Source organism: Cupressus sempervirens, chromosome 6 (genome assembly GCF_028749045.1).
Source record: "Cupressus sempervirens isolate cs-2001-9-10 chromosome 6, ASM2874904v1, whole genome shotgun sequence".
Lineage (NCBI taxonomy): Eukaryota > Viridiplantae > Streptophyta > Pinopsida > Cupressales > Cupressaceae > Cupressus > Cupressus sempervirens.
The window spans coordinates 468,353,458-468,366,258 of NC_143123.1; positions in this window are offsets into that span (position 1 = coordinate 468,353,458).

A 12,801-nucleotide genomic window follows, 5' to 3' on the forward strand; every position below is an offset into this window, starting at 1 on the left:
GTTGTTTGATGAATGACTCTAACTTTTTGCATTTTCTCTTTTTGCATAGTTAGCTTCTTTATGTTAGACTATTATGGATCCAATAACAAGCCTATAAAAACTAATTCATTCATATCTTGGAGTTATCCTTTCTATTTTCTTATTGTGTATTCTTTCCTAGAGCCTTGAGTAATGTGTGGATTTGGATTCGACGAGGTTTCATATGGTATCAAGGCTTTTTCAGCCTTGGGGTTTATTTCTTGGATCATGTGTGGACCTATTATTTTCCCCATGCAAGTTTATTTTCTTGATTGTGAGGTTGGTGAATTCTCCTTTGGGGCAAGACCTATGTTTTTGTAATAATTCACTTGACAAGCCAACTTGTGCTCTTGTTGGATGTATATATTGAGATCTTGTGTTAGGATAAGTACAATGAAGGTAGATAGAAGGAAAATATTAAGATTTATCTCTATAAACCCAAGCCTCTAAGCTCACAAACTATATTTTGGATGTTCATGGATGCAACCAAGTAGGCCTTATGCATGGAATGTTAATGGAATATTATCTCATATATCTACATTAGAATTCTATATAATTTCTTGTAGTTTCTCCTATATATTAGATTTCATGAGTAATTCTTAGTGAGGGTATCTTAGGGTTCCCTTCTTTGGGGTTCCTACCCTTGTGTCAAGTGGTATCAGAGCATGGTTTCTTCCCTTGCAAAGTTTAAGATCATAGAGAACCTTGTCATGGATTAAATGCAGGGTGGAAAAATTATCTTTTTACTAATAACTTGCACAAGGTTATGATTCTTGTAGGAACTATTGTCAAAATGGTTCAAAATAGAGGAAATGTAGATAATTATATTATGGACATGTTGAGACAAATTGCAGCTATACTTGAAGTTGTTGAAACAACCCAAAGAAGAGTACATTTTGATGATGTTAATGATGAAGAAGAAGAAAAAAAACCTAATCCTAAACCTAAGGTTGAACAAGATGAAGAAAGACTCTTTTGAGCCTTGAGTAGAGAAAATTCCAAACCTTCTTTTGAACTATCTTGTTATAGTGGAAATTTGGATACTGATGCCTTGTTGGATTGGATTTTTGAGATTGAAAACTATTCCTAAAGATAGAAAAGTGAAGATAATGAGTACAAAATTGAGAGGGTATGCTTCTCTTGGATGAGAACACTTGCAAATTGATAGATAGTGAAGAGGAAAAGAAAAGATCAAGACTTGGGTAAATATGGTTGGTAAGTTGAAAAAGAGTTTTCTTCCTATTGATTATCAAGTTAATTTGTTGAGGAGAATGCAAAATTTTAGAGGAATCTATAAGTGAGATATTAGATTTGAACATGTTGATGACGAGGTTGAGAAATTTTCTTGATATTTGAATGGTTTGAGAACTTCTATAAAAGATGAGATTAACTTTAAAAATATGAGAAGTTTTGAAGAAGAATGCTTGTATACCTTGAGAGCTAAAGAGATTTTGACAAAGGAATATGAACATAGATAGAGAAAATGATATGGAATATTTTAGAGGAGTGGAGGTAGATCTTATGGTGAAAGTAGCATATTTGACTATACACATCATGACAGAGGTAAATCTTAATGGAAAGATGATAATGCTAATAGAGGAAGAGGTAACTACACTAGAGGTAACTCTTATACTTACTTGAGGAATAAAGTAATGGAAAGAGAAAGGATAGAGCTTGGTTCAGGGGAACTTGTTTAAAGTGTGGAAAAGAAGGACATAACACTTTTGAATGTATAACTTCTAGAAAGAAGATAGGACATAGTAGTAAAAATGCTTTGATTCAAGATGAAGTCGTTGATCCTCCAAATGAACCTGATAATGGAGAGAAATTGATGATGGGAAAACTTTATGGAATGAGCAGTTGGATAATGAAGATTTTTTGAGGAAAAGTATCTTTAAAACCAAATGTAAGATTAAAGATAATTATTTCAAAGTGATCATTGACAATGATAGTTCTAATAATTTTGTAAATGAGGAATTGGTATCTAAGTTGTAGTTGTAGAGATTGAAGCACCATAACCCTTATCACATTGCTTGGATCAAGAATGACCATAAACTACTAGTAAGTGAAAACTGCCAAGTGAAATTCAAGATTGGGAACTACTTTGATAAATTTTTGTGTGATATTATGCATATGGATTGTTGTCATATTATTTTGGGAAGACCTTGGAATAGGAAAGATTTACATGATGGTAGATTGAATTAGTATACTATTTGGGCTTGTAAGAATTTGGCTTAGGCCAAAATTAACCCAAGACCAAGGAACTCAAACACAAGCACACAGTAGACCAATAGAAAAAGTATGATCAGAATGACAATATTTATTCAATATGTCATCATGCCATATCAAGAGTACACTAGGAGTGCCTATATATAAAGGCCTCTAGAGAGCTTCTAGAATGCATAGAAGTCAACATCATGATAAGTCATACAACCAGGCACATGTCCACTAGATATGAGTTGTCCTCCATTAAGCACATAATTAAATGTGATGATCTGAGGATAAGCCTACAATGGTGTTGCACATAAATCAGTGGTGTAGACAACATGTGTTAAATTAGGAGTGCGAATAACTGTGTTGTCAACATGAAAATTCAATGAATGATGCAAACTCCAGTGTTGTAGAAACCATGTGCATAATTAGAGTTGTGTACTTCTGTGAGAGTACACAAACTCCTAAGTGTCTCACCTAAATAAATAATAAAATAATGCATTAACCTAAGTAAACTTAAGTAAGTGTAATAAGTAAATACTTATTTACCCCAACACCCCCCCTTAAGTGCAAATTAGGGGAATACCCTTAAGCTTATGAAATCTAGGATGATATGCAAGATGGGTCCTGGCTACTAGGCCATGTTAGGTACCCATGTACATAATGATATGCAATCTCTCATGAAGCAGAGAAAGAGGGAAACCCTCATGGGAAAAACCCTCCTCCAAAAAGAGAGATAAAAAACACATACGATGTATGGATGGATATAGTAACCAAGACCCCCCCATGATGACATACATCCAGTATATACATAAGAGAATGATGAGAAGAAGAAGAGAGACAGGATAGGCTCCCCCCCCCTCCCCCAAGAAGAATGTCAAACAATGACTACTCTGATGAAGAAGTTGATCTAGGATTGTAGAATGGTATTCCTCCCCTTAGGAAGAAACAATGCCAAGGGTACAAATGAGATGCTTCCGGTGTGCATGGAAAGAGTCCCATGGATAAGTGATGTCTTTGAAACCTGCTCAACTGGCTAAAGAACCTATCTCAAAGAACTCTTTGTCTTTGCAATTGATGAAGAACCCTGCTGCAACTGCTGATCATAAGTATCCACAATCACTTCAACCTGTAAGGATTGATCATGTAGAGAATGAACAAGAGAGTCAGATGGAGCCCTCGTGACAATTGAAGAAGGTGATTCTGCATCAAGAAGAAGAGGCAGATCATCAATACTATCCCCCAAATCTATCACTGAACCTGGACTTGGAAGACTGGATGTACCCTACTATGTTGGACCTATTACTGTGGCTATGTATGTATGTGGACTAAACTGATATAGTGACCTCTCATTGCAATTGTCGATAGAACCCCAAGTGTCTGAATCTATTGAAGCACTATCACTGGTGTCACTATCGATTTCCACACTGTATGATGTGTGGAGAGGAGTAGAGGACAGGCTTGGTGAACTTTCCTTAAAGTATACATCCTTCTCCACAAAAAATTGATTTGTCTCAGGATCCAAGAGTATGTATGCCTTCACACTGTCTTCATAACCAATGAAAGTACAAGGCCAAGATGACTATTCCTTGCATCCCCTGGAAGATATATTTGCCCATGCAGGACAACCAAAGACTCTGAAGTGTGTTACAATATGTTTTTTGCTGCACCATGCCTCAAAAGGAGTTTTTACATCTAAGGCTAGATGAGGAGATCAATTAAGAATGTGAGTGGCACTACTGATTGCTTTGACTTCTAATGATGGATCGAGAGACTTGGTATGTATCATGCAACTTTCCATAGACTTAAGAGTTCAGATCCTCAAAGCTGCAACATTAGTCTTATGCAAATTGAATGTTGGTGGAGTCTGAAGATCAATTCCCTCATGTCTACAAAAGTCCATAAGTCTTCTGTTCACATACATGCTTCCATTGTCCATTCTTAGAACTTTGATGGCTTTCCTTGATTTCTTTTCTACATGAGTCTTGAAGGCTAGAAATTTTTCCAACACTTCATTCTTATTATGAAGAAAATAGACCCAAGTATATCTTGAAAAGTCATCAACGAAGGTAAGTATGTATCGACCTTGTTTAATTGCAAAAGGTCCTGCTAATACGATGTGAACCATCTGTAGAACACCTAGTGCTCTTGAAGACTTTCCTCTCTATAACTTCCCCTCTGGATGCATATCCATTAAATCTGTTAAACATTCACCCTTAGAAAAATTGATTTGAGGTAGACCTTTGACCATTTTGTATGTGCAAAGTTGCTAAAGGTAGCGTAAGTCAAGATGACCAAACCGCTCATGCCATAATTGCATTGTTGAATTTGATTGAGATAACAAGGCCTTTGAAGGAAACTTGGGCACAAAATAGGAGAAAGAGTACAACTTTTTGTTATGATTCACTTTCCCCACTGCAACCAAGGAATCATCTTTGAGACTATGCACCTTTATTGAGTCTGGAAGGAACTTAACTCTGTGTCCATCTTTGAGGTGAGTGATTTGGTAGATTGATAGGAGATTTGAACTTAGGTTTGGAACATAGAAAACATCTTGAAACTCTCCATTATCCATTTCCACATTTCCTTTTCCTTTAACTTCCATTTTGCTATCATTTCCCATGAAGATGTGTAATACCTTTGATTGCTTCATTGAAGAAAAATCCTCCTTTGAAGAACCCATGTGATATGAGGCACCTGAGTCAAATATCCATTCCTTTGAAGAATTCAAATTTTCTATGTTTGCTTGCCCTTTGCCCTTGGAATTTGAAGAAGATCCTTTATCCTTATAAACATTAGTCAATGGAACATTATGTTTCCTCATAATGTTGGTCAATTCATCAATCTTTTTAAGATAACACATGCTCTTCATGACTTGATTTCTTGCAATAAGCACACTTCTTTTTCTCCTTATTGTGTCCCCCTTCTTGTTGGAATTTGAGGACTTGCCTTGTTGATTGGATTGAGGTGTTGTCTTTTTTGCATCCTCTGATTTGTTCTTCCATTTCTTTTTACCCTTTCCTTTATTTGAAGATTGTCCAACTGAATTTTGAGAACCCTCATTGTTGGCCACCAATGCTTTTGACTGAGGTGATTTGAGAGTCCCCATTAATTTCAACTTCGTTTCTTTAGTATCCAATAGATCAACATATTCATCAAAGGTGACTTTCTTATAGGCAAACCCTAAGGTAGTCTTCGAGGTGTTAAAAGAAGAGACAAATGTGGAATACTCTAATGGCAGCTTGTTATGGATGAAATAGATCAGTCTATCATCTTTGATAGAACTCCCATAATCAGCAAGCTTTGTCCTTAGTTCATTCACCTCAATGATGAAATCTTGTATAGAATCATATGACTTAGGATCTAAGGAGACAAGCTCATCTTCAATTTTGAACACATCCTCTTCAAACACTTTACCATATAGGTTTTCAAGGGTATCCCAAGCTTCCTTGGATGTAGAACACTTCTTAATTTGATACATGATCTTATCATCAACCCCCAAACATATATCACCTAGGGTTTTCCTATCTATTGCTACCCAAGCTGAAATATCACTTGATGATACTTTATCACCTACTGGTTTAGGAAGGGTACCATCTACATATTGTGAAACTCCATTATGCATTAAGAAATACCACATTTTTGTGGACCATGTAGCATAGTTATGAGGAGTTAATTTAGGAAACTTAAAGTTGCCCATAATGCAGAAAACGGAAGAAAAGTGCAAAAAAGAGAGAACACAACACCAAGAACACCCCCCTTTTTCACTAAATCAAGAAACCCCCCCAAAATAGATGCTTTGGGCACTTTATTAGTAGTGCGATTACAATGGGCCACTTGCCAATTTTGGCCTTCATGGACTTCTAATTTTTCTTGTTACAACTTCTTAATGAATTACAAATCTGGAACTTTACAATGTGCTACAATTATGAAGCAATACAAAGCAAAGAAAGGACCTATTGTTGAAAGTGAAACTTTTGTCCACACAACCCTACAATTTGACTAAGGATCTAAAAAGTAGATGATAAATAATGCACTTTCAAAAAAAATAGAACCTATTTTTGACTCCAGATGTGCCCATACGGAGCATTTGAAGTTGCAAAATGCAAGATTATGTAGGTACAGTCACAAAAAAATGCAATTTTTGAACAATCTGTGCACTAAAACCAGAAAAAAGCTCCACCACCAAAAATTTTAGGAAATTCTACCCAATTTCAAAAAAAATTGCACCTAATTTGGAGTCCAAATGTCCAAGTTATGGCCTCTCAAAGTTGGACTGCAAAATCAAAAATCAATCTGGAGAGGGGTTGCATCAGCAAAAGATGGGGTTAAATTTGATAGTCATATGGCTATCATTGTAGTTCAAAATTGGCTTGGTGTGATGGTTAGACAGTTGTCAAATTTAGGCTCATAAACTTGATGACGTTAGCGAAAACTTAGCAGTGATGATAGCAGTCGTACGGATGATGATGTCAGCAATGAGGTGGCCATATAGAGCTGTATGAATTCATATAAAAAGTGTAGATATGTCTAGCTAACTAGATGTATGGTTGCCTACATGTCTCTGTTCAGATTGCTAACGGGGATGATGATGCAGGCAGCTTGTTAGCATACAGATGCTGACAGGGTGGGTACGTTGATGTTGATGTGTCACTGATTAAGTTGTTGTCGTGGCAATAGCTAAGTGTTGCGCTGGTGGGCTTGGATGCTAATGTAGGTCTGCATGGAAGAGATGCCACATTTTAGAGTGTAGGAAGCTGGGGCAAATTTAATATTGCTGTATGGACGTCGCTGGGTGGGTCTGTCACAGTGCCATAAATTATGAATGATGTTGGACTTCCTTTTTGCATCTCTTGAGAAGTGTTGTCAGTGGGGTCATGTTTTGTGTATCTAATGTCAAAAATTTGTGGGAATAGTCCCACATTTGTGGGATGTGCGCTTTATGCACAATGTAAAAAGAAACCTTCGCTCACTCTAAAGCAAATGTGAGCTTGCTGGTGGATTCGTGGCCACTAGTAGAATGGGGAGGTCAGAATATGTGGCCAGCTAGTTGAGTTTGCTCACTGTGATGTGCAAAATTAATGTGCAGTATGGCTCGCGAGTTGTAATTAGCCCAAATTAAATTGCAGTGCCCGCAAAATTAAAAATGAAATATTCCTTGCAAAATAAATAAATCCAAAATTGCAGAGCTGGGAGCTAACAGCCCAGTTCTGCAAAAAAAATTTCACTGCTTGAACGCCTAACTAGGAAAAAAATTCAAAAAATACAATAGAAATAATTAAATCAGATCTAAAACACACATAATTAGATCAATAAAATGACCATACTCAAACTACAAATCGAGGCCTCTAGGTTCCGATTTGCAAATTTTTTTTGCCTCACGATCAACTTTCACCTAGCATAGGCAAATTTATAGTCAATCTTCACCAAATCGATGCTCCAGACATAACGGCGAGGTCAGATTTGGCTCTAGATGCTCCCAATTTTTGAGGATGCTTCAAATTCGGGTTGAGGTGCTAAAGCATGAATGGTCTCAAACGGCTATGTGTAGAGAATCTCTCTCAGCTCTAATGCTATATAAGAATTTGGCTTAGGCTAGAATTCACCCAAGACCAAGGAACTCAAACACAAGCACACAATAGACCAATAGATAGAGTATGATTAGAATGACAATATTCATTCAATATGCCATCATGCCATATCAAGAGTACACTAGGAGTGGCTATGTATAAAGGCCTCTGGAGAGCTTCTAGAAATATAGAAGTTAGCATCATGATAAGTCATACAACCAGGCACATGTCCACCAGATATGGGTTATCCTCCATTAAGCACAAAATTAAGTGTGATGATGTTAGGATAAGCCTGCAATAGTGTAGCATGTAAATCAGTGGTGTAGACAACATGTGCTAAATTAGGAGTGTGAATAACTATGTTGTCAACATGATAACTTAGTGAATGATGCAAACTCTAGTGTTGTAGACACCATGTGCATAATTAGAGTTGCATACTTTTGTGAGAGTACACAAACTCCTAAGTGTCTCACCTAAATAAATAATAAAATAATGCATTAACCTAAGTAAACTTAAGTAAGTGTAAATAGTAAATACTTATTTACACCAACAGGGCTAATGGGAAGAAACAAATATTGGTGCCTTTGATTAAGAAACCTGAAGAGAATAATTGTACTACAATTAGAGTTTGCTTGGTTGAAGGAGTTCAATTTGTTAAGGAGATTAAAAAGACATAATGTTTGTTTTGATTTGATTCCTAGAAAGACTAAGAAACAGGATGAAATTGAACGTACACCTTAGGTTAGATCTTTGTTGACTGAATGTGAATACATTATTTATGATAATGTAGCTAATAGTTTACTCCCTATGAGAAGTAAAAGTCATTGTATGGATTTGATGCCTATGTAATACCTCGCCTAGAGATCCTTGGAACACAAGGATAAAACATGCATTGAATAATTTTTTTTCTTAAGATAAGTTACTTAACAACAACATAAAGTAACCAAGTGCAATAATGAAATACCAAGACAAGGTGATGAGAATAGGGAACATGGAAAGACTCATGGGTTCACCTATACCAACATAAGTCTTACAACTACTTCCAAAGATCTTCAAGATCAAACCACAACTCACAAACCAAAACCATACGAATCATGAGAATATACTGAGGGGATGTTCTCTTTCAAACCCAAAGTAAAAGCTCCTAACATGGTTAGACATATAATTCTTTATCCACTAAACTTATCATAATCAAGAATCACAAGTAGAGACCAACAACAATCATGCAGAAGATGAGGCTCAAAGTTACATCCACTCATCTACTAGACACCATACTGAAAGATAATGTCGACTCCTAAAATTCAGCTAAGTCTAAAATCCTGAAGCCGTAAAATTTGGCTGTCTGAAATCTTGAAGCCCTGAAATTTCCTAGAATCTTTATCTTAACTTGAAGAGGTCTGGAACCTATCTCAAATGAACCATCACATATATTAAAATATATCTTAAGTATGTCAAATTATACTTAAATGATATATTTTAAACCCCATATAAAATCTCCTAAACTAGGAAGTTGTGCAACTCTAAAGGGTACCCAAAACACCCTTCAACTCTAATCCAAAAAGTCCATAGTTGTTTTCCTGAGCAAGTTTTTGCAAGGAATCAGATGACACTTTTCTAGTGTCATATGACATTTCACAGTACTACTGGGTGATACTTTTCAAGTATTGTGCAATACTTCTTACTACTGCCAGGCAACACTTTCAGGGATTGCATGATAGAGTTTACTACTACCATGTGATACTTTACTAGTGTCGCATGATAGAACTTATAACTATTATGTGATACTTTCCAGTATCATGCAATCATTCTCCTTAAGGGATGTGGTATTTTTCTAGTATCACCTAATGCTGAACTATTGTTACCTAGGATTGTAAAGAAACAACTTGACGAACAATCAAAAGGGGAAAAGAGTTAGTGTTAGAATCTGATAAGATTAATAACCCAGAAAACTAGTGCAAAGAGTAAATATCTAAACTATGAATGCAAATGATACAAAATCAAAATAGCATCATAGAGTTAGTCTCCAAGAGAGTAATGCAAATGCTGGAAGCAAAATAGCATTAAGAGGATGCAAAAACAAGAGATGCAAATACAAGCCAGGTAGCATGCTTATATAGGCTAGGAAGAGGGAGGAGGTGGCAACACCAACCAATGAGGAGCAATCATCTATCGGACTAAAGATAGCAAAGTATCTTCCCAAGATAGCTAATGGATGCTCACATGTAGGAAGGTGACACCTCACAACCATTCACCTAATAAGACATGCTTTATTAACCTAAGCGAGATTATTAAAAGTGTAGGAAAAACCTAGCAAAATAGGAAAAATAAAAAAATACACTAACACCCCCCCATAAGCGAAGCTTAGGTGGATGCTAACCTAGCAAAGCTATGAAAGCGGGAAAATGGGTCCCGACAACAAGGCCTGATCAGGTACCCAATACAAGAAAAAGAACTAGATGAAGGAAACTAAGCCTCCAATCTAGGAAATGTCCCAAAGAGAGGAACAAAAAAAGAGCATGAAGCATCTCTGAAGCATGAAGCTGCAAACACTGTCAGAAGAAACTGCTGGAACCCCCACTAAAATAGTGCATGACCAGGTAGAGAAGACAAAGCCTGAAGAGCTGATCAATCAAAGAGGTGACCTCCAAAGGTAGGAATGAATGAGTGTCTATATAGTAGATGAACCATCTCACCGAAATGCATAGGTGCCTAGCCACTGCATCCGCCTAGTACATAGGAACAAAAATTGAATACGTAGATCACTCAATTGAACCAAGGAAGCAATAGAGCCAACAGGTGACCCCCCCCATAATGTTGAACAGGGAGAGGGGTGATAGGAACACTGAAATGCAATGCCAAAAACATCTGCAAGAAGAAGAATCAGGAACACCAATAGTGCAATAGAAGTACAAGCACAGGATAAAGGGCGGTGTCACCGACACACTGCATGGGCTAATGTCATGGAAGAAAAATTCACTTGACAAAGGTGGATGAGCACAAAATGGAAAAACATCATGACTCCCCATGGCACTTTATAACTGAGTGTGAGTACAAACAAACACAAGGTGTACAAGATCCCAGATATGCAAAAGCAGACACTTTATCTCAGTGCGTTTGCAAAAAAAGGAATGCAATAGAATAGAAGCATACAATGCTCAAAATTCAGAAAGAAGAGTGAGCCAAAAGAATAGAAGAAGAGATTCTAGGACTTGTAGAATCCAAGTAATCCGCCAAAGTGGAAAAGTTCAAAACTCGAAGGAGAAAGAACCTAGAGCAGAATCTGGATAAAAAACCTTTGCAACTGAATAACTCATAGAACCAGCATTCCAATGATATCTGGCGAGCCCAGAAAAGAGTCTGAATGAGCAAGATATGGCTCCCGGAAGGCAAAATAGAATATCTGGCTGTGACTGCCAAAATAGGCAACCAGACTGTAGCAAAAATTAAAAAAACCTGTACCATCATCTCCATCATAGAACCAACTTTTCGATACATTTTTTGGATCGAAAAAATACGTCCGTATGCTCAAGTTACGGAAGAAAAATCGACAGGGCCTCCTCATGAAGAGCATATGCTAAAAGTGAAACTTGGGCACAATAATCAAGGAAATAAATAGCACCATTGTGATCTACTCAAAAAATTATGCACTTTCAAAAAAAGAATCACCTCGATACGAGGTCGTATGAGAAAGTTATGATCCTCCGAAGTTTCCAAAATGAGAACTGTGCATAGTCACAACTGAGAATCTATGATTTCTGAAGAATTCATGCATAAAAAAAAAAAAAAAACTCCACTAGTGGATAGAGCACAAAAAAATAGCCAAGTTCATAACAAGAATCATCAAAATCGGAGTCCGTATGAGCAAGAACGAGACATTTGAAAACTGCGTTCAAATCTGTGACTACCAATGGAGAGGGGTATGGTTGTAGCTTTGCATGCTCGATTCTGCAAAATATACAGCTTGCATGCAAAATCTAAAAGATACCCAGATGGTTTTTTGAGGCTCCGAACAAAATCCAAAAAGCGTTTTTCTTGCTGATGTACAGAAGATGTTGCTGTAGTGTAAATCAGACGCCTTTAACAGTAAAAAATGGCTCCAAAAATAAAAAAATGACCCTAGCAACTAGAATATGACATGCAAATGCTGGATCAGCTTCCTAAGTCCATCAATGGTATGTTGGAACCTGCAATACTAATTGAAAACTCCAAATATGCAAGTTGGTTGTCAGATTTGAGATTGAAACCCTAGAGAAAAATTGTTTTTGTCAAAACTTTTCTGATTCTCAGGATCATCCAAAGATGCAAGAGAAGAGCATACTTCATTTTTCAAAAAACTACAAAAAAGTTTATTTTCCCCCCTCGAATCTCTCAAATAAGGAAACTAAAATCTACTCTTGCACATAGAAAAGCTCTAATACCATGTTAGAATCTGATAAGATTAATAACCCAGAAAACTAGTGCAAAGAGTAAATATCTAAACTATGAATGCAAATGATACAAAATCAAAATAGCATCATAGAGTTAGTCTGCAAGAGAGTAATGCAAATGCTGGAAGCAAAATAGCATTAAGAGGATGCAAAAACAAGAGATGCAAATACAAGCCAGGTGGCATGCTTATATAGGCTAGGAAGAGGGAGGAGGTGGCAACACCAACCAATGAGGAGCAACCATCTATCGGACTAAAGATAGCAAAGTATCTTCCCAAGATAGCTAATGGATGCTCACATATAGGAAGGTGACACCTCACAACCATTCACCTAATAAGACATGCTTTATTAACCTAAGCGAGATTATTAAAAGTGTAGGAAAAACCTAGCAAAATAGGAAAAATAAAAAACTACACTAACAGTTAGAACCTCCACATTGAGGAGTATCAGATCCACAATAATCAAGGCTTGGACACTGGAATGCATGAAATGCAAGACACCATGCAACAAGAAGGAGAAAACATCTATCCATCAAACCATAACAACATATGAAGAAACATGTGGAATGAAACATC